The sequence below is a fragment of the Sciurus carolinensis genome, chromosome 7, assembly GCF_902686445.1.
Source record: "Sciurus carolinensis chromosome 7, mSciCar1.2, whole genome shotgun sequence".
Classification (NCBI taxonomy): Eukaryota; Metazoa; Chordata; class Mammalia; order Rodentia; family Sciuridae; genus Sciurus; species Sciurus carolinensis.
In genome coordinates this window covers 90,428,518-90,454,804 of record NC_062219.1, presented here as the reverse complement: position 1 = coordinate 90,454,804, position 26,287 = coordinate 90,428,518, and the positions used below count along the sequence as shown (strand labels likewise).

The window sequence follows — 26,287 nt, the reverse complement described above, 5'->3', positions numbered from 1 at the left end:
GACTGTCAGAGTCCCTACCAATGTATTCACATGATTCTAATTTTCTGTAACATTTTCGTAAATAATGTATTTTTACTTAAGTCTGTTAAGACCATTGTCTCTTTCCACTTAACTATTCATCCCTCATATGAATGTCACTTGAGTGGCCCCAGACATTCTGAGGATACTGCAAGGGTTAGGTAGATCTAGGGTACTTTTAGTTTAGGTTTAGTGAGATATGTTCATATGGCTCGTAGATACTTTCAAGTATAGTCAAATTATTGCTAGCTTACAGATAAGGAATGGCTTCCAGGAATATTCTTATTGCCCACTATTCCAATTACATGAACACCATGATACAAACGGCAAAACCAGCCATTTGTATTATGAGAATATATCTCATTGTGCCCAATACCAAAAATTTGTGGGTGATGGAGGAGACGCAAATTTGAAAGTTTGGAGCCAGAATCAAATCCAGATTTTTTTCTGGATTTTGTGATATCTATGGTATTTGTCAGCTGTTAAATGTTTCCAATTTTTGTTTCCTAAATAAAAATTTACTTTTTAATTTAACTTTGTATTCATAAGTTTAATTCTTTTTATTTTTATAAATAGAACTCCCCTCAGGCTGGAGTTATTCGAGTTGTGGCTCAGTGATAGAGTGCTTGCCCAGCATGTGCAAGGCACTGGGTCGGATCCTCAGCACCATATAAAGATAAATAAATAAAATAACAATATCATGTCCATCTAAAAAACTCTAATACGCACACACACACACACACACACACACACACACAGTGTATATATTTTTAAAAAATAGGACCCTCACCTATTTAGAGTTTAGAAGTTTTTGTCTCCTGGAAATGCCTTACAGGTGAGAAAAATAGTCTTGCCTCCTTCTCTTTGGCTCCTTCCTAGAACACTTTCCTGCCAGCCAGGCAGGCTTTTTAAGTACCACCTCCTACTTAATGTACATTGTTCCCACCCACAGTTCTCTCGTTAAGAGTCTTTTTCCCCTTTTCTGACTACTCCTTTTTTTCTTCAGAGGTAGCTCTCTGTTTTGAAATTAAATGTGAATAAATTCCTCCAACTTATACATGATTAGCCAGTGTTTCTCAAATTTGAGTTAAATATGGATAGATCTCTTTGAAGGAGGGCAACATCTTGGGAGAATATAATATTCATTGATTATTTTTATGAGTCTATTTATAAATGAAAGTCTAAAGCTATGTATAAATATCTGAAGCTTATAGACTTTGTATGCCTTTGAAACAACTAAAAATTCAAACAAAACTTAAAGAGAGATCAAATCTGTGTGAATAACATTATTTTAAAATAATGTAATGTTATGGTATTTTGCTGAAACAAAATCATCCAATCCTGGATTTAATGATAGAAAAATAGATATTTGTGTTTGGTTTTATAACTAATCTGTTTGGGGATTTTTATTTCACTAACACAAATCTAGAAGATGTCTTTTCCCATACATACATAGTACAAAATGGTACGAATAACTGTCTTTTTTTGCTAATTGAGTAAAATCATACTTTGTGCCTAACTAAATCTCTGCTAGTGAATAATTTTTGAGTGCCAGTTTTAAAGTGGAGTCATGAGACAATTGTGTAAATTTTTCTTTACTTAGAGGTAATGTAGATATTGACACTCCTGCATGAAGTGGGTATGTGATCCAATTACTGCTGGAACTGGAACTAGAACCACTTGTCTTTGCATATGTTGTGATCATGAAGTAATACCAAGTGGGACGTTAACGTAGGATCTTAAAAACCATTTGTTCACAATGTGAATATAACACTGACCAATCAAAGAGGTTTTAGGGAGATTAGCAAGTCCGCATGAGCGTGTGTCATGGGATCAATACATTCTTACCATCAGGTTTTTCTTTTCCAGCTACAGAATCACTTTGATATATTTGATTTTATTGGCATCTGACTTTTAGTCAGTGCAAATAAGGCAGAAAATAAAAATTTAGATATCTGATTCAGATGACTCAATATGTAGTTGTATTAATTTTGTAAGACTTTTATGAAAATAGAAATGAAGAATAAAAATTTGACTTGAGAGCTCACAACTACTGTGAGCTTTACTAAATAAGATTACAAAAATGCTTTTGATAAATTTACTCCTAAAGTTATAACTATCAGTTTTGCCCGTCATATAGTTATGTTTAAATATCATAGACTCCTAAAACAACTATTTATCTATTTATTTGTGTGTAGTGTATGAATAAAACTAGACCAAAGTGAGTACCTGAAAGAACAAAAACTTTTAACACTATGACTCACGTAAAGTTATTCACACAAACCCACTCATCTCTGGCTTCATGTCAAGAGTTTGGAATCTGTAAGATAGAAGCCTAAAACTTTTTTTTTTAATTTTAATTTTAATTTATTCTTTAATATTATTTATTTATTTTTAAATTTTTTACAGATTGCATTTTGATTCATTGTACACAAATGGGGTACATTATTTTGTTTCTATGGTTGTACACAATGTAGATTCATACCATTTGTGTAATCATACATGTACATAGGGTAATGATGTCTGTCTCATTCCACCATTTTTCATACCCTCCCTCCCTTGCATTTCCTTAAATGGATGGAATTTTCATGCTAAGTGAAATAAGCCAATCCCAAAAAACCAAAGGCCGAATGTTTTCCATGATAAGTGGAGAATGATATATAATGGGGGTGGGGTATGGGGAGTGAGAGAAGAATGGAGGAATTTTAGATTATGTAGAAGTCTAAAAACTGTTGGGTTTTACTTTAAAAAGATATCTTGGCATCCTCTGTACAACTACTATATTTCCAACAAAGTTCTGTGATTGATCAAAATTCTGTGATTGATAACTTGAGTGTTCTGTATTTCATAAAATATAAATATTGATATTCATCTTTGTGTTGGTCACACTTAATCTCTAAATGCCTCTCATATCCACAGGCCCTTTGAACCTGATCATAACCTTTTATTTCAGGGAATAGAACACAGTAGTGTCCATACTATGCCCTGTGTGATTCTGGTTCCTTAACCAGATAACAAAGCTGAGGAAGAGGAAAGCAAACAAGTCTGTAGACTAGACAGTGAAAGATGAGAAAGACAGCCCCAAGAGGTTTGCTCATAAATGAAAATGGGGGAGAAACAGTGTAAACTCAGGAAGTTTTGGATCCAGGAGAGAGAGAAGAGATTTGGTCACTTAGTAAACAGCAGGAGAAATACAAAAAGAAGGCAGTAGCCAACATCTGGCAATAGAAGTCACAGGCAGAAGTAGCAAATAACCAAAAATCAGGAGAAAGGAGCAAGAAACACAAACTATGAATCAGAAAGAAGGAAGTAAGTGAAAATTGAATCAGCAGTAGCAGATAAGACAAAGGATGAAAAAAATCACACAGTGGAAGATTTGAGGATAGAAGGATTGAATCTTGAATGAATTCTACAGTTCTAAAGCACATGAAATCTAGTACTGTGGAAAAAGATTTCAGTTCTTTTGGGTCTTGGTTTGGGGCCATTTCCTGGATTGATTGGAGTCTAAGATGAATGGACACAATTTCTGTTTTCCTTATTTCCACCTGGAACCCTTTAATAGACTCCACATGACTTAAGACATTCTCAGGGAACCTTGTCTTCATAACAACAAAAAGACATAATTAATAAACCTTTCATATAACTGCACAACACTGTACTCATTAGCCAGCATATGCACTTACTACATCTTCTTCCACTTGCATCTCTAGGCTTGAGCTTTGTTTGATGTCTGTATCCTTAGGTTTGTCCCATAGGATATTGTCCATAAATTCTTGTCAAATAAATGAGTAAAACAGCCACTCTGAAAAGCTACAAACACACACAGTTATCTTTAATCACCTATAGGTGTAGTGTTATGTTTGTGCAAAATAGTATGCCTGGTATGGCAGATAAGTTAGTTATACATATTTTGTATTTTAATAAGAGAAGTTGCTGTTGCTTCTGGTAACCTCAGAAAGGCAAGACAAAGTAAATCTCCAGCAGTTATTTTTCCTATGAAGAATCACTGAAGGTCTTTCTCATTTATAAAAGAGTAGGGAAAATTGACTTGCTTGGTGGCAAGCATGGGAAAATGTGCAACAGAACCTGAAGGGTTATGGAAAATAATATCCCTACAAGACAGCTCCCCAAGAAAAACAGAGGGACAGTGTGACTTGGGAGGAGGGAGCGGAAATTAGCCAAACATTAAACCTCTCCTAGTACCTCCTTTCCCAGTAACAATGGTCCATGGGAAAAAGCAAACTTTGATCCCTTCCCAGGTTCATCCCCAGCATCCCCACCAAAAGCAAACATTTACCCCTTCCTAACCCCAGTGGATCTTGAAGGAAGGAGGCAAATACTGAAACTCTGGGCCCTGGACTTTTACCATTGCCCATTGCAGATGAGTGCTAGAAGGAGAAAGGTCAATAGTGAAGCTCTAGGGATCAATGGATCCTAGAGGAAGGAAGATAAGCAGTGAACACTGAGTTGTGAGCTTTTCCCAGTGACAATGAGTGTCAAACTTTTTACAACTGCCTTCCTGAGTTAAAATTTTAACCTACACGACTGTTTCCCTGACTGTCCAAACTGCACATCTGCAGTCTCCAATGATTAATCCACCCTTATTGTTAACTATAAAACCCAGACTCCTTCTGTAACCCAGGTGGGGGGCATCTCCATACCAAGAAAATGAGCTCTCCTTTTCCTGATCAATTGACTTTGCTGCAGAATAAAGGAGAAATTGCTGATCCAAGGTTTGCTTCATGCCTCCTGCCTCCATCATTTGTGGACCATGAGCTTACAGAATCTTCTATCTTTGACCAACTCTTCCCCTCCCTAGAGGTCCTGGCATGTAAAAGATGGTTATTGGGGAAGAAAATCCAAGGTCTTCTGGGAAAATAGTGGATGAATCCCCAAAGTCTGCTCCTTAAGATATGAAGTTGGGAAACTCATCTCAGTGGTTTGAATTGGGCCTTAGAATTCCAGGAGGGGAAAGAAACCTTGGAAATAAAATCATCTTGGGAAAATCAGGTCTCTGAAACAACATGCATAAGTTTGTCCTCCTGCTTCATGTAAGAATCTACTCTGACTTGGTCTAGAAGGTGACTTGGCCTAGAAGGTGATTAGGATTTAGAGATAAAGACCAAGTAAGAGGAAATTAATTTGGAAGAGAGACCATCTTTCCTCCCCAGGCGGGGCACCATTATGACTTATACATGACTGGACCAATAAGAGCATCCCTGTAGCAATGGGCAGGACTCTGGCACTACACCAAGTCAGTTTCAGACAACACTAAACAATAGGTAAAAGCAACAGAGTTGTGTATTGTATTCATTCTGTGGCCCGCTTCTCTATGGTTAGAAGCAATATTGAATTCATTCAGAATAAGTATGCCTTTGGAGTTATTGGATGATTGGTGTATAGGGCAGATGAGTAAAGCCTTAAGAGGGTGAGACTAAACTTCTTGATAGAAAACACATTGGACTTTTAACAACTCCTTTTAATTCTAAAAGATACATGACTTTATAGTACCCTGCAATTTAATGGAACAGTTTATTTAGATTACTTCTTTGTATAAATTTTGCCTCCTTATTAACATTTGGTCTTTTCTCACCCCTACAGACTCTTCTGCTCTCCTTCCTTCTTTATGAAGCTGTTTGTAAAAGGGAATGTTATCTTTCTTGCTGTGATATGCTATCCAGCTTGTTACACCCACACATCCTGGGCTGGAGCCAACCAGCAGCCTTGCTGCCCATTTCCCAATGCACCCTCCTACTACTGTCACATGCCCATCTGCTCTGTTTGCCTTTTCTGGGGGTACCCCAGCTGCCACTTTTTTAAAAATTCTCTAAGCCATATGCTATATTCCAGGCACACATGCCTGACCTCCCCGGCCTTATCCAGTGACCATAAAGGACAGGTTGGAAGTCTCCAAATTCCAAATTCCAAGGCATTTAAAGCATTGATTTTTATGTGGAGCTATGACTTTCTATTCTATTATTCTTCCTCAGAGCATGGCACAAATGATGTGCCAGGATTATACTCTTCAAAGGTTAGTGTTCCACATCAAATGTTTTGGTTTTCCTTAATAAAACATCATGGATGCATTATCAAAGATATATTATCTATAATGTGTTCTTATTCTGTAGTTCAATCCTGTGGACAACCCCATTTTTGCTAAATTAAAACTGCTTACTACTTCACAACAGCTATTGTTTTTACTATTGACTACTAATCATTGATGTTTAACACAAACTTCAAATATCTATTTTATTCATTTTTGAAAGGGCTAGTTTTACATTACCACTGTACTCCAAACTGCATAATTTTATTTAATAGCAGGACAAAGAACTCTTAAAGGTACTAAATTATAACCCTTTTTGAACCACCTATCTTCTCTTCATTCATAGGCTCCATTTCCCCACTGAAATTCATTTAAAGAAATTCAAATTCAAAATTAGAACAAATCTACAATTATGAAGAATTTCCAAATAGTGACAGCAGAGCATTAAATTAAATATGGTGCCCTTCTGAATGTGAGGCCCCATGTGACTATATAGATTGCATAGCTATACATGAAGCTAACTCCAACTGTCCCCTTTAACGGCATTTTTGTCTGTTTATTCATCTGCCTTGCAGAAATATTCATTTCTGAAACAGTTACAAGTGTCTCTGCAGCAAAGTAAATTCACAGATAAAATACATCATGGACAACTGGTTATCCTGTCTACCCAAACACTGAAGATAAAAGTAGGTGGTCAATAAATGGTTTACCTATGTGAACAATTCTTGGGTATCATTCCATTACATGCCTCAATCTTGTTTCAAAATAGTGGCTCCAGTAACAAAGAACAAAGACAGAACCCGTTTTCTTGCCTGTCAGAGCAGCAGTTGACTACCCAGCATTCTCTTGAGCAGCATTTCCAACAAAATATCTCATTTGTTTTGATAATAGTCTATCTACAAAAGTGGCAGTATATATATTATACTATGTGCATGTACATTTGTACACAAAAAAGTGCTTTGTTTACAGGTCTTGTTTTCCCACCTTTTCATCTGGGAACATTTCCTCTTTCATTACTATATAACATTTATAATACAGTGCACAAATTTTAAGTTTACATCTCAACAAATTTTTACTTAAATACACATCTGGTAGACATCACTCAGATCACATATGGCTCCAAAAATCTTCCTTAGGACCAACTGCTCATCTCCTCCTTACATGGTAATTAATATTATAACCTTTATAGGCATAATTTTGTCTATTTTTGAGTTTAATACGACTATGTAACCCACATAGTTTATGTGCTCAATAAAATATAAAAAAAGTTCAACTCTATAATCATGGAAATGCAATTCAACAAGCATTTGAGATATTACTCATATCCACTCGATGGGGAAAAGTTTTAAGTCTCAAAATCTGTCAAGCATTGGCAAATATTATAGAAATGAAAACTGTTCTAGAACATGGAAAATATGACCATCTTGGAAAAAAATATGATATTATGATGATATGAAGTTGAACATAGGCAAATACCATACAACCCAGCACTTTCACTTCTAGATTTGCACGTGAGAGAAATTCCTGCACATGTTCACCAGAAGGCACCTGCATCATTGTTTTAGCAGCACTTTTTAAACAGAATTTTTTTTTTTTATATCGAGAAACTTAAGACTTGGGTACATCAAATTAAACCAATTTCTGGTGGGTGGGGGAAACATTTAACACTGTCTGGGTTATTGCAGAACCCAGAGAATATATTCTTATAATTGAAAAATTCCAGGCATTTCACAATTGAATTTTTGATACAAAATTATCTAATAAGTTTGCAACTTGTGGTTCTTGATGTTGAGGTCCATAGGACAAGCTGGGAAGTCTTCAAACCTTGAACTGATTTCCACCAGGGGTTATTTGACTTTTGAACCAGATTTTCCTTGTCTAAGAGCTAGCAGCAGCATCAATAGCACCTACCTTCTAAGCAGCTTCTTTCTTGGCATGATGAGCCTGTAGAACCGCCACAGTTTCATTTACCTTAGAGCAGAGAGACCAGGGGGACACCAGCATGTGTAGCAGCTCAGTCTTTAGTAGCATCCCCGCTATCTTCCCAGGTAGGTCTGGATGCATTGTTTGGATGAACAGAAACAAACCTCCCAGCATCTGCTTCTGTTCTTGGGATGGTGCTGCAGACAGCATGGAGGAGGTCAGGGGCTCTTGCCCCTGTACATGGACGGCAGGCTGGGGTGCCTACAGAAGCTGTATGGCAGGGTGAGGGCTGCAGATGCTGGAGGCATAAGTGTATGGTATCACAGCCAGAGCAGCAGCAGCAACAATGGCAGCAGAAGGTGCAAGATTTGGCACAGCTCCAGACTGACAGCTGTCAGTCAGCCCTTCCTGGGCAGCACCATCCCCACCAAAGTCCATAGCAAAGCAGTCCATGCACTCAGACCCAGTTGGAGCCATATGGTGAAGAGTTGGACAAGGCCCAGATTAGTGTACAGCATTTGGCATTCCTTGGAAGCCTTGAGGTCTCCCACTTTGCTGCCGGTGTGGATTAGGCCTTATCTGTGCTAAATGGTTAAAAGAATAATATGGAGGTCTTCCCTGAGCCTGTGGAACTGCTGACACGAAGTAGCTACAAACTGCAGACTGAAACTGATTTAAGATGGCATTGGCAGGGAGTGCTTTTATCCCAGTCACCCACTACATATACTGGTTGGTCAGGTGAGCTTTACTTCCTTCCCTCAGAGCCCATAATGCATCCATTCATTTCACTGACTTCTTTGGTTGCGTCTTCAGGAGATAAGAAGTAAACAAAGCCAAACCCTTCACTTCCTCCATCCTCCAGCACTACCTTAGTCCTGGTGATTGATCCAAAAGGAGAAAACTCTTTACGTAATTTCTCATCATTAATGATATCATCCAAGTTCTTAAATGTAGATTCACCCCCTAGTAGAAACTAGTTCTCTCCTGTTTCAGTGCCTTAATTCCATTTTAATTCAGTCTTCCATTCTACTTTCTTCTGTGCACAGTCTACAAATGTGACTTTTCCCCTGATTTCAATTTTTCCGTTCACCTTTTCCACTGCCTCATTGGCATTCTTTTGTTTTTCATAACTCACAAAACTAAAAAGCCTTTGGATTTCCTACTGGGATGTCTCATCACCTTGACACTCAGGTTCTTAAACAAACTGGCTGAATGGCACTTTCAGACTCTCATCTTCTACCTTTGCCCCAAAGTTTTTAATGTAAATATTGGTGAATTCCTTAGCTTTGGCTCTAAGTTCAGCTTCCTGCTCTTCTCAAGACTTGAATCTGCCCACAGAAACTTTATGGTCATTTAGGAGCATACCATTCATCTTCTCCAAGGCCTTGTCACAGCCTCTTGGGTCTTGGAGTGGACAAAGGCATAACCCTTAGAGCTGTTCTGATTACATTTTACCTTGCAGGACAGAATATTGCCCAAAGTAAAGGAAGAATCATAAAGTGCCTTGTTGTCTATTGATTGGTATAGTCTCTCTCTTTTTTTTTAAGTTTATGAAGTACTTGTTTTGGTTTTTAAAAAAATTTTTTTTTAGTTGTAGATGGAAACAATACCTTTATTTTACTTATTTATATTTTATGTGGTGCTGAGGATTGAACCCAGGGCAAGCGCTCTACCACTGAGCTATAGCCCCAAACCTTGTACAGTTTCTTGATGAAGATATTTCCCACACCAGATTTTCTCAAAGAGGGATTCCACTAAGAACACATAATACAGACTGACTTTACCTTAATCATATCGAAGTTCATAGTATCCAAGGCCCACTGGATACTATGCTAGAAGTTGACTGGCTGCTAGGAGTTGATAGGCATTTAGCAGCACTTTTGAAGATAATTACAAAATGATGGAGGTAAACCAAATGTTCATCAAATGCTTTTCCCCTTACATTGATAAATTATCGAGCATTCATACAATGAAATAGGACACATGGTGATAAACTATTATGTACGTAACTGTGAAAACATTTCAGAAATTGATGGTGAACAAAAAAGCAAGGTCCCAAAGAATATATATGGCATAATTCTGTCAACATAATTTTTTAAATGAATAAATTATGCAATATATTGTTTAGGAATTCACATGTGGGAAAGCTATCAGGAAAGCAAAGGCATGATAAACATGAAATAATGGTTTCCTCTGCTGTGTAAAAGTGAAGCTGATGTAGGAAATGACACACAGAAAACTTTACCAGCTTTTTAAAGCTTATTTTGTAAGCTCAGGGAAATTTGAGTATTAATTTTGTTCCCACTCCTTAAAAAAGTAATAGTTACATATACACAATTACAAAATATTTTTTAAACTACAAACTGCCTGTTGAAGCAATAAAAGGACTGTGTGAACATACAGATATTATCAACTATACTAGAGAAAGGATTAAATACAGATAAATGTAATTAACGTGATGTAAGATCTTAGCATTATTTTCAAATAATAAAAATATGTATTAATTTAAGACTTTGAGAAGTAATATATATTTTAATATCTAGAGTAATCTCAAAAGAAAAACACACTATTTAGTTTTCAAGCTAATAGTGGAAAAAATAAAATGCTAAAGATAATCAATTCAAGGCCTGGGAATGTGGCTCAGTAGTAGAGCACTTGCCTAGCATGTGCAAGGCCCTGGTTCAATCCCACACCACACACACACACACACACACACACACACACACACATTAAAAAAAGAAAAAAAAAAGAAACAAACAATCAACTCCAATGGACAAGAAAAAAGAAATACAGAACAGATTACAAATAAAAGCAGAAAATAAGATGGAAGACAACAGCCTAACCATACCATTAATTATATTCTATGTTCATGAGTCAAGCGCTTCCATAAAAGACAAATGTTGTCAGATTGTATTTTTAAATTTTAATTGTATGCTTTTTACAATAGACATATAAAAACTAAATATACAGATAAATTTAAAAATGAAAATGAAGAAATAAACTTACAACAGGTAGACTCCAGATGAAAGAAAACTAACTATATATTTAACATGTATAATGCTTATTATATACATGTACTACACGTTTTGTTACATGTTACTAACTTTTTGGTCTACAGCAGACCACATGTACAATGATAGTATCTTAAAATTATGCCACCTAGTGACATTGTAGCAATTCCAGTTTACATGCTCTAGAGTGTTGGCACAATAATGAAATCATCTAATGGCACATTGCTCAGAATATATCCCCATTGGTAAGGGATGAATGTCTTTATATATTTAATGTGATTAACATGGTATATTGATATAAAAATATATTTTAGCTCTAAAACATATAAGGAGAAGAGAAATAATTTCACAATGCTGAAGTTCAACTTCTAAACAAGATGCCAAATATTAAATTTGTATGCATTTAATAAGAGTTTGAAATTTATAAATCAAAAATTGGCAGAACCACAAGGAGATATAAAGAACATCTACAATTACAGAATCTCACTCAGAAATTGTTGTAAAATGCAAACAAATCTATTAATAAAGATACAGAAGCTTTAAAGAATGCAGTTAACATGCTTGATCTGAGAGATATATGTAGTATATGCAACCAATAAACATAGTCTACACACCTTCTTTCTAAGCAGAGAGCATTCACAAAATTATATCTTCCCAGAAGGTCTAGTTTTCCATTCATCTCAAGAGTGTTTAGCTTTACCTCAAGGATGATGGCTATAGCTGCTACAATAAAATTTTGTCTGATAATTCTATCATCTGAATCATTTGGAGTTTTATCATCTGAAACATATTGCTGAATTTGTCCCTTGAAAATTAATTATATTTTTGTATGTTAAGTAACTTTACATTATGTCCTGGAAATTTTAAAAGTTATTTGGGTCCTGTTAAAGTTCTCTGGAGAATTTTTTAATGTTTTAAAAAATTGTTTTCATAAAGTTCTGGCTCATTTTGTACGCAATGCTGGTTTAGTAGCAATGATTTTTCCCATCCTTTTCCTAATTTTTCTATCCAGATATTCAGGGTTTTAGTTGCCTGCATCATCACCACATGTGTAAGTTCTTCACTAAAGGTTTCAAACTGTAGGCACTTTGATCTGCAACTAGTGCTGACCTTAGAAGGGTTGGAGGAAAAAAGAGAAGGACAGAAAAAAAGGGATCCTCCCTGCCACCTCACTGGTACAGATGCCCATTTTTCTGGGCCTCTGGTTAGAATGGGGGGGTTCTCTTAGAGTTTTTAATATATGCTGCCACCTGACTCAGCCCAGTTTGATCAAAATCAGGGAAGAAAGGAAGAAGGGAGGGAAGGAGGAAATTCATCTGCACTATACTAATCATTCTTCAAATTTTGGTTTTCTTCCCTAATCTGCTTGGTATTCTTTATTTTTTAGAGTCGTTAGGTAATTTCTTTGATATTTTGTCCAGAGTTTCTGGTATTAATCAGTGATAGAAATAAGTGCATTCCCTCATCTTGGCTGGCACTTCTGTCAGATGCAGGATCTGAAATGATGCTTTACTCCTGCAGAAATGCCTTACTCCAAGAACAATGTGGAAGACATTACTAGTTGTAGTCATTTGAACTGATGGAAATACTTAAATTTAGTGCATCCCTAAGAGTCAAGAGGACTAATGAAAGACAAAATGGAATGGTTTTAGAGAAGTACATTCTCTTCCTTCAGTGACTTCTCAGCAAGGTCTGCAGGTCAGAGTTAGTGAACTGAAGAGCTGACTGATAACAGGTGCTGGGTTCCAAAATGTACCCCTTCCTAAGAAGGTCACTTACTCAAATAGGGCTTCACTGGTATGGCATCCTACAGATGCTTCCTATGCTTCTACAGTCTATAAATCTTTAGACTGTTGGGGAAAGGAGTCTTGGTTGGACTTGATACTTACAAACTATTTCTGTGTAAGCCATGGGACAATGAGAGTTCAAGGTTTGTGTGACCTCTACTACTTCGTTTTGTAAGTTTTCCCCTAATAAATTCTACTTTAGATCTGTACAACTGGCATAACTGGAATGTGCTTGTGATCTATTTGCATAATGCATACAGAACGATAATAATCTTTTCATCTTTCATAAAGAGCCTGAATACTTCCCTCTTCAAATATTATATCTGACTTTATATTATGGTGATGTCAAGTTCTTCCTGATATTGAACCGCCATTCTTCCAACTATAGATAATTTATTTAATTCTTTCTTGAATAATCTAGTGAGAATCTTTACTCTTTATCAGAGCATATAACTACATTTTTCTAGAAATATTCAAATTCGTTAAGTCTATTATTATTGAAGGCAAAATTTCAGACATATTTCTTAAAATATTCAGATACAAAGCATGAACTTTTAGCATACTTGCATTTCAGAACTCAAAGTGTGTTGATTTCTTTCAAATAAAGCTATTTTTCTTGGATAACATTACGTTGCAGTTGATCAGGTATGCATATTAAAGGGCTACTATGTCATAAACACATGGAACTATCAAAACACTTCTGAAGGAAACTGAAAATGTTGCATCTAACAGAGTTTTGATCTCTATGTCTCACAATTCACATTTTTTAATGTTCATATCACAGTAAGTTCTATTCTTAGTATAATATTTAATCAATAAATACTAAATCACTTAATTTTTTTAGACGGAATCTCAGATTCATTCCTTTTTTTTAAGTATTTTAAGCTATAGATGGACACAATAGCTTTATTTATTTTTTATGTGGTTCTGAGACTCGAACCTAGTGCCTTGCACTTGTTAGATGAGTGCTCTACCACTAAGCCACAACCCCAGCCCTCAGATTCATTCTTAACACAGATCAAGCATGCCTAAGTTATTATGGTCAAGGCAGCACATTCCAGGATGCAAAAGTCCAGTAAAAACTTAAGTATCTACTTCTTTTAAATAAATTTAATGAAACAGTCATTTATTGAATATAACCTATATGGCAAGCATTTTTTAAAGCACTTCAGCGTATTAACAGGAATAAAAGTAGTTTTGAATTCTTAAGGTCCTTATAGTACAAAGGTGAAAAAACAAGTATACAAATATTTAATTTTAGGTTGTGATGAATACAAAGAGAGATGTAAAAGTGAGAATTACAATTTGGAAGACAACTGTTACTTTAGAAATCGTTTAGTACAAAAACAATCAATCTTTTTGACAGTGATAAATGGTGTCTTAAAATAGTTGAGGAACTTGTCAAAAAAAGATATTCATTTACTAGGAATACCTACATTGGGCCTGACCTGCTCTTGAAGAATTGTTAGTACTTAAGTAAATAGAGATTGGAAGGAAGGAGTATTCCAGAAAGAGGGAAAACCATGAACAAAGAAATAGAGGCAAGAGTATATAGGACATAATTACAATAAGTAAATAATAATTTGATGAATCTTGAATAACTGTTTCTCAACTTTAAAGAGTACAAGTTTGTCAATCCTAAATATTCCGAGCCTCTTCTCATAGAAATTTTGCTCTAGTAGATTCAAAGTAGGCATGGGATAAATCACATACAAAAAGATGTTAAAAAGATAGTGCACCATGATAAAGTGGGTTTCATTCCAGGGATGCAAGGTTGGTTCAACATAAGGAAATCAGTAAATATAATTTACCACATCAATAAACTTAAAGACAAGAATCACATGATCACCTCAATAGATGCAGAAAAAGTATTTGACAAAATATAGCATCCTTTCATGTTCAAAACACTAGAAAAACTAGGGATAGTAGGAACATACCTCAATATTGTAAATGCTATATATATTAAACCCAAGGCCATAATCATTCTAAACATAGAACAATTTAAAACATTCCCTCTAGAAACAGGAAAAAAACAGAGATGCCCTCCTTTATCACTTCTATTTGACATAGTCCTTGAAACTCTAGCCAGAGCAATTAGGCAAAAGAAAGAAATTAAAGGGATATGAATAGAAAAAGAAGAGCTCAAATTATCCCTATTTGTCAAAAATGTGATTCTATATTTAGAAGACTCAAAAAATTCCACCAGAAAATTTATAGAATTCATAAATGAATTCAGCAAAGTAACAGGATATAAAATTAATATCCATAAATCAATTGTGTTTTTATACAATGATGAATCCACTGAAAGAGAAATTAGGAAAACTATCCCATTCACAATAGTCTCAAAAATATATAATACTTGGAAATAAATCTAACAAAAGAGGTGAAAGACCTCTACAATGAAAACTATAGAACACTAAAGAAAGAAATTGAAGAAGACCTTAGAAGATGGAAAGATCTTTTATGTTCTTGGATAGGCAGAATTAATATTGTCAAAATGGCCATACTACCAAGAGCTCTATACAGATTCAATGTAAATCCCATTAAAATTCCAATGATAACATTCTTCATAGAAATAAAAAACAAACAGTCATGAAATTCATTTGGAAAATGAGAGGCCTAGAACATAGTCAAAGCAATCCTTAACAAGAAAAGTGAAGCAAGAATCATCATGATACACTACAGAGTTAAGTTACAAAAACAGCATGGTATTGGCATCAAAACAGACCTGTAGATCAATGCAACACAATAGAGGACACAGAGACAAAGCCACATAAATACAGTTATCTTATACAAGATAAAGGAACCATGAACATATATTGAAGAAAAGATAACCTCCTCAAAAAATGGTTCTAGGAAAACTGGAAATACAGTTTTCTGGAAATATTCTGTATATCAGAATTAAATTTCACCCTTAACTCTCACATTGCACAAAACTCAACTCAAAGTAGGTCAAAGACCTAGGCATTAGAATAGAGACCCTGCACCCACTAGAAGAAAATGTAGGCTCAAATTTCCATTATGTAGGTTTAGAAACCTACTTCCTCAACAAGACTCCTAAAGCACAAGAAGTTAAATCAAGACTCAATAAATGGTATGGTATCAAACTAAAAAGCTTCTTCTCAGCAAAGGAAATGATCAAGAGTTTGAAGTGAGAACTTACAGAATGAGAGAAAAATCTGTCACCTGTACTTCAGATAGAGCATTAATCTCCAAGACATATAAAGAGCTCAAAAATCTTCAACACCAACAAAAAAAAGAAAAAAAATCAGTAAATGTCAAAGGAATCAAACAGCACTTCACAGCAGAAGAAATACAAATGATAAAATATATGAAAAAAAAATGTTCAACATCTCTAGTAATTAGAGAAATGCAAATCAAAACTACAAGTTTATCTCCAGTCAGAATGGTAATTATCAAGAATATAAGCAACAATAAATGTTGGTGAAGATGTGGGGAAAAACATACATTCATACACTGCTGGTAGGATTGCAAATTGTTACAACCACTCTGAAAAGCAGTATGAAGATTCCACAGAAAACTTAGAATGGAACCACCAGTTGACCCAGCTATCCCACTCCTCATCATATACCCAAAGGACTTAAAGTCAGCATATTACAGTGATGCAGCCACATCAACGTTTATAGTAGATCAATTTACAACAGTTAAGCTATGGAACTAACCTTGGTGCCCTTCAACAGATGAATGGATAAAAAAAATTTGATACACATATACAATGGAATATTCACTCAGTCATAAAAAAGCATGCATGGATCTGGAGACTATCATGCTAAGGGAAATAAGCCAGTCCCAAAAAATGAAAGGTCAAATGTTTTCTCTGATATGGTGATGTTAACACACAACAAAAGTGGGGAGGAGATTAGGCATTCAGTGGATTAGACAAAGAGAAATGAAGGGAAGGGACAGGAGATGGGAATAGGAAAGACAGTAGAATAAATCGTACATATCTTTCCTATGTTCATATACAAATATATCACCAGTGAAACTCCATATCATTTACAACCATAAGAACAGGATCCTAATTAGAATAAATTATACTCCACGTATGTATTATATGTCAAAATACACTCTACTGTCATGTATATCCAAAAAATGTAACTGCTAAATAAAATCAAGCCTTAGAAATACAAATTTTACCAAGCATCCAGAAATTTGTGCCAAGTGATGCAAACACTTTATCCACCCATGTCTGGTGTGAATGATGGAAGATGAAGCCAAAAGGTAGGATGAAGGGTACTGTCAAGAAATCAGGCAAGAATTTCATATTCATTTTGGATTGCCATGGGAGTCATTCAGTATTATAATCAGAAAAGTAATATGATTATTCCTATATTTTAAGAACAAATGTTGCTGCCATATATGGCTTGCTTTCAAACTGAGAGATCTAGTAGAAATCCATCTAAATGGTCTAAGCAAAATGGGCTTGAATGAGGGAGTAGCTTTAGGATGAACAAAAAGATATACATAAAATTAATTTTTAAAGTAAAATATATTACAAGGCATATAGTCTTTGAGAGGTGAGTTTAAAAATTCTGAACTTTCATGTTTAATGAACATGAATGCAATATTAGTAATACCACTTATAAAAACTCTTATTTTTAGTTGGAGGAGCAAGATTTCTTTTTATTTCTGAGAATGGAGAGTATGGAAACAGAGAATAAGTTTTGGAATTTGCTGAGTTGAGTGTTGGGTCAAGCTACAGACGGTTCAAACTATTTGGAGGTTAGATGAGAGATCAGGACTAAGAAATGAGAATTTGGGAGTCATCCTCATAGGGGAAATGGCAGGAGACAAGAGATTAGATAAGATCAAAACAGAGGAATGGTTGGTAGGCAAAAAAGTTCCTTGGAGAGGGTTCACCCTTTAGGAGATTGGTAAGCAAGAGTAACTGTTGAATAATAGAGAAATAGTCATATAAGGAAAATAGAAAAAAAGGAAGCCTCAGAGAACAATTGCAATTTTAAAGAAAAAACAATCCTAAAATTCATTTGGAAGAGTAAAGATCCAGCAATTCTGAGCAAGAAGAATGATTCTGGAGACATTATAATACCTGATCTCAAATTATACTACAGAGCTTTGGTAACAAAACCAGCATGGTATTGGCATCAAAACAGACATGGAGACCAATGGAATAGAATAGAAGACAAAGAGACAAACCCATGTATATGTAAGTCATTTCACATATGACAAAGGTGCCAAAAACATGTTGGAGGAATAGATGGCCTTTTTTAACAAATGGTACCAGGCAAATTGGATATCCATAAGTAGAAGAGTGGAACTAGATCCCTATCTTTCACTGCACAAAAGTTAAATCAAAATGGGTCAAAGACCTAGGAATTAGATCAGAAACTTTGCAACTGCTAAAAGAAAACATAGGCTTAATACTCCAGTACATTGGTTTAGGCACCAACTTCCTTAATAAGATCCCTAAAGCTCAAAAAATAAAACCAGGAATCAATAAGTGGATGGAATCAAATTGAAAAGCTTCTGTACAGCAAAGGAAAGTGTGAAGGGAGAACGTGTAGAATGGGAGAAAATCTTTGCCAGCTACTCCTTTGATAGGGATCAATACCCAGAATATATAAAGAACTCAAAAAAACCTACATAAAAATAAAGAACTCAAAAAAGTTTAACATAAAAAATCCAAATAAACCAATCATTAAATAGGCAAAAAAACTAAACAACATTTCTCAAAGAAAAAGAAATACAAATGGTCAATAGTTGTATGAAAAAATGTATAAAATCCCTAGCAATCAGGGAAATACAAACCAAAAATACATTGAGATTTTTGTCTCACACCAGTTAGAATGGCAACCATCAATAATATAAATAATAATAAATACCAGTGAGGTTGTGGAGGAAAAGGTACATCCATAAAAAGTTGGTGAGATTGCAAGTTGTATAATCACTTTGGTAAGTAGTATGGAGATTCCTCCAAAGGCTAGGTTTGGAGCTACCATATGACCCAGTTATCCCACTCACGTGATGATCAGGAAGAAGGGGGAGGGGGAGAGAGAGGGGGAGAGAGAGGGGGAGGGGAGAGGGAGAGACTCCACTCTTCAGATGCAAAATATATACCCTATCGCCACACCCCCAATGAACCACTTCCTCTAGTCACACCCCACCTGCCTCCAGTTACCACTCAGTCAATCACATCAGGGACTCATTATCTGATTAGGTTAAGGTTATGACCCAATCATTTCTCCTCCAAACCTTCTTGCCTTGTCTCACACGTGAGTTTTGGGGGACACCTCAGATCCAAACCATAACATATAGGTACATCAGTGTTTACAGAAGTGCAATTCATAATCACCAACTTATGAAACCAGCCCAAGTGCCTATCAACAGATGCATGAACAAAGTAAATGTGGTATAAATACACAATGGAGTTTTACTCGGTCATAACAAAGGATAAAATTATGGCATTTGCTAATAAATGGATGGAACTGGAAAGTATCATGCTAAGTGAAATAATCCAGACTCAGAAAGTCAGGTTCAAATGTTTTCTCTCATAAAGGAAAGCTAGAGCAAAATAAGGGGGAAAAGGGGAGAGGACACAAAGAAAATAAAAGAGACATCAATGGAGTAGAGGAAGAACACTGAGGGGGAAGGAGAAGGGACAAGAGAAGGGAGGAACTATGGAATGCAATGGATCAAATTATGCTGTGTGCACATATGAATGTACTTCCATGAATTCCACCTTTATGTATACCTATGAAGCACCAATTTTAAAAAAAAATGAATAAATAGAAGGAAGACCAGTAGAGTAGAGTAAGGGAAACAGGAAGAGAGAGGCTCGGAGGAAAAGAGGAAGTAGTGAGGACTTACAAGAAGCAAATTGTAATTCATGCATACATGATTATGTCAAAATGAGCCCCACTATTATGTATAACTACAATGCACTAAAAATAAGGTTTTGTCCCCCTCTAGAAGCTGAGGGTTGCAGAAAACACAGTTCAGTGTGACTCACAAAGACTTGTGAAAATGGCCTCAGGATGTCAACCCACAGGCACACCCCTAGGACCCAAACCTAAAACAAGCTAAATCCCTACTGTAACACAATATCTTCTCCACCTCCATTCCAATTTAGGCTCCCATCTCACATTCCCCAATGCATAACAGGTGGGTTCTTACCAGAAAGACAAGTGGGGAACTTTTTGGAGTTCCACTCAAAATTTATGACTTGTGTTTGTCTTCATGAACTATCATTAGCCTGGTAAAAGTTTCAGAGTCTTCCAAACATCAACGATGCTGAATTCCAAGTGCACAACTTAGGATGAATGTCTACATATGAACACAAAAGAAGCAGCAGGGTCACAAAAACCATTCACAGAAAGAGAAATTGCTATCAGAGTAGAAAGTAGAATGTCTTCCAGGTGGCCCTGTCCTTCAGAGAAATTTCAGGATGTTATAAAAAGTGGTATCCATTATAATACATCTACAAAGAAAACACAAGTTACCATAAAATGCAGACTGAGGCAAGATAAAACATATCTCAAATATATCTGATTCTTCCCCATCAAAGCCTATTTACTATAGAAGTAATTGTGATGAAGATATTAAAATTAAAAAGAATGAGAAATATGTTATTTGATGACTATATATACTTCTAAATTAATTGCACTAACTCTATCTAAGACGATTTGGTCTAAATTATATTTCTTAAACACTTAAATAAATTATGTATTTAATATCTGAAGACATTATATATAGTCAGAAAAAATGTTTCAACTTCACGTCCAATGTATGTTATCTTTACCAATAATTTACTTTGCTAATATCTGCACTATTAATTAATGAATCACTGCTTTTTCCCTGAGACTATCAAGAGGGCCTTGGATCAAATGCTTTGCTCAACTCAAGATAAACTACACATGTATTTTTTACTTTATCTGCCACCAGGCTAGAACCCCTACTTTTTTTCTTTTATTATTGCATTATAGTTATACATATAGCATACATTTTGACAAATGTATACATGCATGGAATTTAATTTACTCCATTTCAGTCCCTGGTACACCCAGCTTACCTCTCCTGCTCCCTCCCCCCCATTCTCCTTCCTTTACTATCTTACTTTCACTCATTTATTTCTTTATTTTTAATTAAAGTTTTATAGATACACATAAAGGTGGAAATCACTGTGGTATATATACATGCACATAGCATAATTTTGTCAAATTTATTCTGCTTTTCTTCTCCTTTTTCATTCCTCCTCCCTCCATCTGGATCTCCTTCTACTCTCGTGATCTTCTTTATATCTTTGTGATATCCAACCACCCCTCTTTTTTTCCCCCTTTACTCTGTACTGGCTTCTGCACATATGAGAAAATGACTCTTGATTTTCTGAGTCTGGTTTATTTTACTTAGCATGAGGTTCTCCATTTCCATCCATTTACCAGGAAATGCCATAATTTCATTTTTAAAATTTTTTTTATTTTTATTTTTCAATTTGTTTTATAGCTATACATCACTGCAGAGAGTATTTTAACATATTACACATACATGGAGTATAACTTATTCTAATTAGGATCCCATTTTTATGGTTGTACATATTATGGAGTTTCACTGGTGGTATATTCATAAATCAACTTAGCAAAGTTATGTCTGATTCATCCTACTGTCTTTCCTATGACCATTCCCCCTCCCTTCCCTTCTTTCCCCTTTGTCTGATCATAATATCATTCCTCTTTATGGCCGAGTAAAACTCCATCCTGTACATGTACCACATTTTTTCAAATCCATTCACCTACTGATGGGCACCTGGGCTATAGAACTCCTATATTTAAAAAAAATGAAATAATGCTATCTTGGTATCTTATCTAAGTGAATTATTAATTCATGTAGCATTTGCTACATTATTTTCAAAAGGTTCAAAATTCTTCTGCTTACTAATCCAAATAAAATTTTTCAAGGAAGTCAGGGCTACTTCTATTTTTAAATCTACTTTTGAATTTTTAAGTGATTTATCTGTTTTTCATTTTTGACAGTTGAAGGTGCATTTGCTCATCTCTGTTCTTCCACACCACTAACATTATGTGATTGCTAAAACATGACAACAAAATCCTCAAGATTACCTCTGAGGTAATTTTAAACCTTTGTCTAGTTTCTCTTTTTTCAATCATCTTGGATCAAACAAATGGATGTCACACAATTTTAAAAATCTATATCAATTTAGATTCTCAGGAGTTCATTTTTTTTTTTTTAATTTGGACAGGAAATTTGGAAATAGCCTTGTTATAGTACAAATCAGATTGCACTGCACAACTGCTGTGCTGCTCCAAAACTCTGAACTGCCAATCAGGTACCTATGTCAATACTAAATCCTTGTATTCCATTGGAGTCCCCCTTTCATAACTATATATTAGTTCTTTGTTATTTTAGTTCTTTTGTCAACTTTTACTGTCTCCTGAGACATTAAATTTAAACCAGGCTAATAGTTGAGTCCTCATTGACTTAGCTAATTATTAAATGCCCCATTCCTAGGAAAAGTCAAGGAATGCAGATTCTTCTAATGACTGGGTTATACAACTAAACAGGTCCCCTTGCTGCTAAACCCTACTTTTGAGATTACATTGTTTGCTGTCAATGCTTGCCTGAGTCTAGTTCAAGCCCTTTTGAATAGTCATTTCTTTCACAGGGACTAATTTTTACAGTCAGGGTTAGCTTCCTCTAGTTGACAAATTCTGTATGCTTGTACTCAGCTTTCTTTTCACTCTTTTATTTCCAACTTCTCTACCTCATTCTGCATTTTCAAGAACATGAACATTCCTTGTATTTTAACTTGCCTAACTGGCAACATAATTCACCTATCTGGAGTTAAAAATTTTGACACATTTAAGGGTTAGGCATTCTCTTCTTTGCCTATCTCAGGTGTATAACTAAAAGGTATCTTCTTGACTTTTTTCAATGTGAGGAAAAATAAAGCAAAATTCAAGTTGGACGTCTGTGAAAAGAGTAGCTTTAATTGATATTAGTGCTCTACCAGGCACTCTTTGCACTTCTAGTTTCCTGGAGGGAAATATAAGGCCAGGGAGCACATACAGGCAAATGTATAAACTTGTTCCACAAATGTAAAGCAGACAGGTCTGTGGCCTACCACTTTGACCTTGTCACTCTCTTTATGTATAAGCTATATGGGGCTGTTAAAAATATCAGCCCTTGCCAAGAATTAAGTCCTTTAATTCTTCAAGCTCTTTTTACTGTTCCAGAGGATCAACTACCTGATTGTTTAAACCCTGGTCTTCAATGTGTATTTCATCTCAAGTGATCCAGTAAATACTCCGATGCTATGAGTTCTGAAATTCTGTCAATTATACATACTGGATTTTCACTGCTTTCAATTCCAAGTAGGCCAGATGTTACACCCAATCTTCCCTCCTTTCCTATGACAGATGGTGTTCTGCAACCATGTCTCTTTACTTGCTCCATCATTGAACAGGTAAAACTAATTCTTGAGTTCAGCAGAAAACGGGTGATTTAAACAGATACTCAGTAACTTACACAACTTCTCCAAGGCTATCCAGTAAGGAATAATGACTAAATCACTCCATAAAAGTAGGCTTGGAAGAGCACTACTGCCTCTCATATTTTACACTTAACTGAGAAAGAGAACATCTCATATTTTTGCCTTTTATGTTGGAAGGCATATTCACCTCACATGATGGGAATTAAGCAAACATGTAAAAGCAATTCATGCATAGGATATGAATAAGGTCCCCCCAAACTCCAGAACCACTGAATATTTCAGTAGATACAAGAGGAATATAATATACAAGAGGAATATATACAAATTTGATAGATTTGAGTTTTTCAATTATTTTAATATTTTGTTTTCATTTGTCATGCAATTTATTTTATGGCATATATAAATAGAGAAAATGCTTGGATTGAATAATGCAGCCCTCTAATGTGCTGCCAAGGCTAGGAGATAGGTAAACAGATATCAGTGGGAAACTGAATCTACATGTACATGTGTGGGGTGCTGTGTTTCACAGGAGATGTGAGATGACATATCTCATCCTACTTTGCAGCATTTTACACCGTCTGTCAGCTGTGATTTGCTGCTCAGGTTGGCCTCTGCTGCTTTGAGAATTCTGAGCTTAAGCAGATTCTTCCCTCCTGTTTTTTAACTCTTCCTCTCATCATTGTCTGCCCACCCTCTGACGGTAAATCAGTATCAACAAGATTCCATTTAATTTAAGACTTAAGTTGTTTTATCATTAAACAATGCACACATTTATCATGGAACACCTTTCATTTAAAAATATCACTGAAAATTAAATAATATTTGTACTAACAAAAAGTTGCTGTCCCAGGAGAAATTTAGGTTTAGAGAAAAACTCCTTCTAGCGATAATAATGAAGGATAGGATTCAGCTTAAGAAATACCAAGCAAAAAGAGAAGTTCCCAAAACATGACACTTGTTTTAGGATTCTTTCTGATCAGGTATGGTATATTTATTTATATATTCCCAAGAGAAATAATTTCAGAATTGATCAAAGTTACATATGTTTCTGTTTTTGGTTCTATATTAATGAAGCAGCTTGGGAGGCTGAGGCAGGAGAATCGCCAGTTCAAAGCCAGATTCAGCAACTTAGTGAGATCCTAAGCAATTTCACAAGCCCATCTTAAAATCAAAACCAAAAAAGGACTGGGGCTGTTGCTCAGTGGTTAAGCACCCTTGGGTTCCATCCCCTGTACCCAAGGGGAAAAAAAATAGATTTTTGTCAGACTAAAAGGCAATAATCCTCAAAGTAACTAATTAATATTTTTTAAAGCTTATATACAAACATAACATGACTGTTATGGTGAGTTTCTAAGCATGAAGAGAACCTTTATAAAAAATGAAATTCAAGTTAACCAAATCAATCTGTATTTCTATTCTTTAAAAACTACTTCTTAAAAAATTTATTCCCTTCCTTTAATTATTCCTAAATAGTTACATATGCACAATAAATTCAACTGAAAGAGTATTTAAATTAACCAAAAAGGGTAGTGTACATGATTAACTGAAATATATAATGTAATTTTTAAGTCAAGAAAAAATGAAAATGGCAAGAACATTCTCTGTTTTAAAATATTTTCAAAGAACTATAAATTTTTCACTTAAGATTAAAAGATACTTTTGAAATTTAAACTGTTGGGTTAAGTGAAACTTTGTTCTTTTTATAAAAAATTGGATTGTTTCTAAAATACACTTGAATTTATACACCAAGATTAAACGTACTGCAAATTTATGCAGCTGATTCATAAGCTCTGGAAAGAGTTCATAATAAAAGCACTAACATCATCTTAAATATACATAAACCTCTGATGCTATGATCTGTTTTATATAGATCATGTACCTATGGATCATTTATTTTTCATGAGAACCTCTAATTTGTCAAATGAACAGCAACTGATGCAGAACGTGCTTATTTTTCTGAGGGCGTAGAGAATCAACAGCTGTAATTCAGAATTTTAATAATTTAAGGACTGAAAACTCAGAAATGTAGGTCCCCGCCCTTCTGAGATTTACATTCTATACCTTAGGGAATCAGAAACTCAGTTGCAGTTCTAGTGACCAAAACTAGATGGTGCTCTACAGTTGTCAGTACTCCAAGTCAATTTATAGCCATTTGGAGCACTTGGATTTAAGGATGCATTTCATGAATTTCAGATTTGACCCCTCCTGCTGTCTTCTTCCATTGACTTTTTTTAGGAGGAAAGAGTCATGTTGTCCCTCTTCATTGTCTTTGTTGTTCCTTGCCCCACGCCCCAACCCTCATTCACCACCTGTGACATCAGACTTAACTAGGGTTGAAGAAATTTAAGTCCTAGAGTAATAGTCTAAGGAAATAGTCAGTGTTAAACAACCAGTGAAACTCTTGGACAGAATTAACCTTCAGGTTTTTGACCTATAAAGAGCAGATACCTTACCTACAAGGTGAGAAAATATCAGGGCAGTCAGATTAGTTTATTATGGAAAAAAGAAGGGACAGGAATGTAATTTGGTCACTGGTTCCTTTTGTCACCACAATAGGTTTTACTCCCTTCCCTGAATTTCCTCATTGTCCCCTGTCCACTCGTCTGAGAATCTGTTGGCAAAAGACAAAAGGAAGAATTAGAAGAGGAGAAAAAAGCTCATAGCATATTCTGCAAGCTGTGTAGAGTATCAGTATTTTACACACATTTCTATTTTTAAAGCAATCAAAGGTAGCATGAATGAATGACCTCCCTTTTATAAATGAGGAATCTGGCTCTCCAATGAATAACTCCTCAAAGTCAGAAAGTAAGTGAAAGTTAAGAATTTGGTCACAACTCTCTGGAGTTTCAGAACCAATGGAGTTTTCTACAACTATGATTGGGATGTCCAAGAAAACTGGTCAGTCTATTTCTTGGTGTCCATCTACAGTAAAAATGCCGTAATTCTAGATTTAGACAGCACAGTGTACTGTCCCACATATTATCTTTTTTTTATCGACTAATAGCTCTGTTACACTACA

At 35.3% G+C, this 26,287-nt stretch overlaps 1 pseudogene; it reads right to left on the bottom strand.

Annotated features, from left to right (window-relative positions):
• Nucleotides 1-7,975: 7,975 nt before the first annotated feature.
• The window catches only part of LOC124989270 (polyadenylate-binding protein 4-like), a 48,524-nt pseudogene continuing 30,212 nt past the window's right edge, over nt 7,976-26,287 (bottom strand).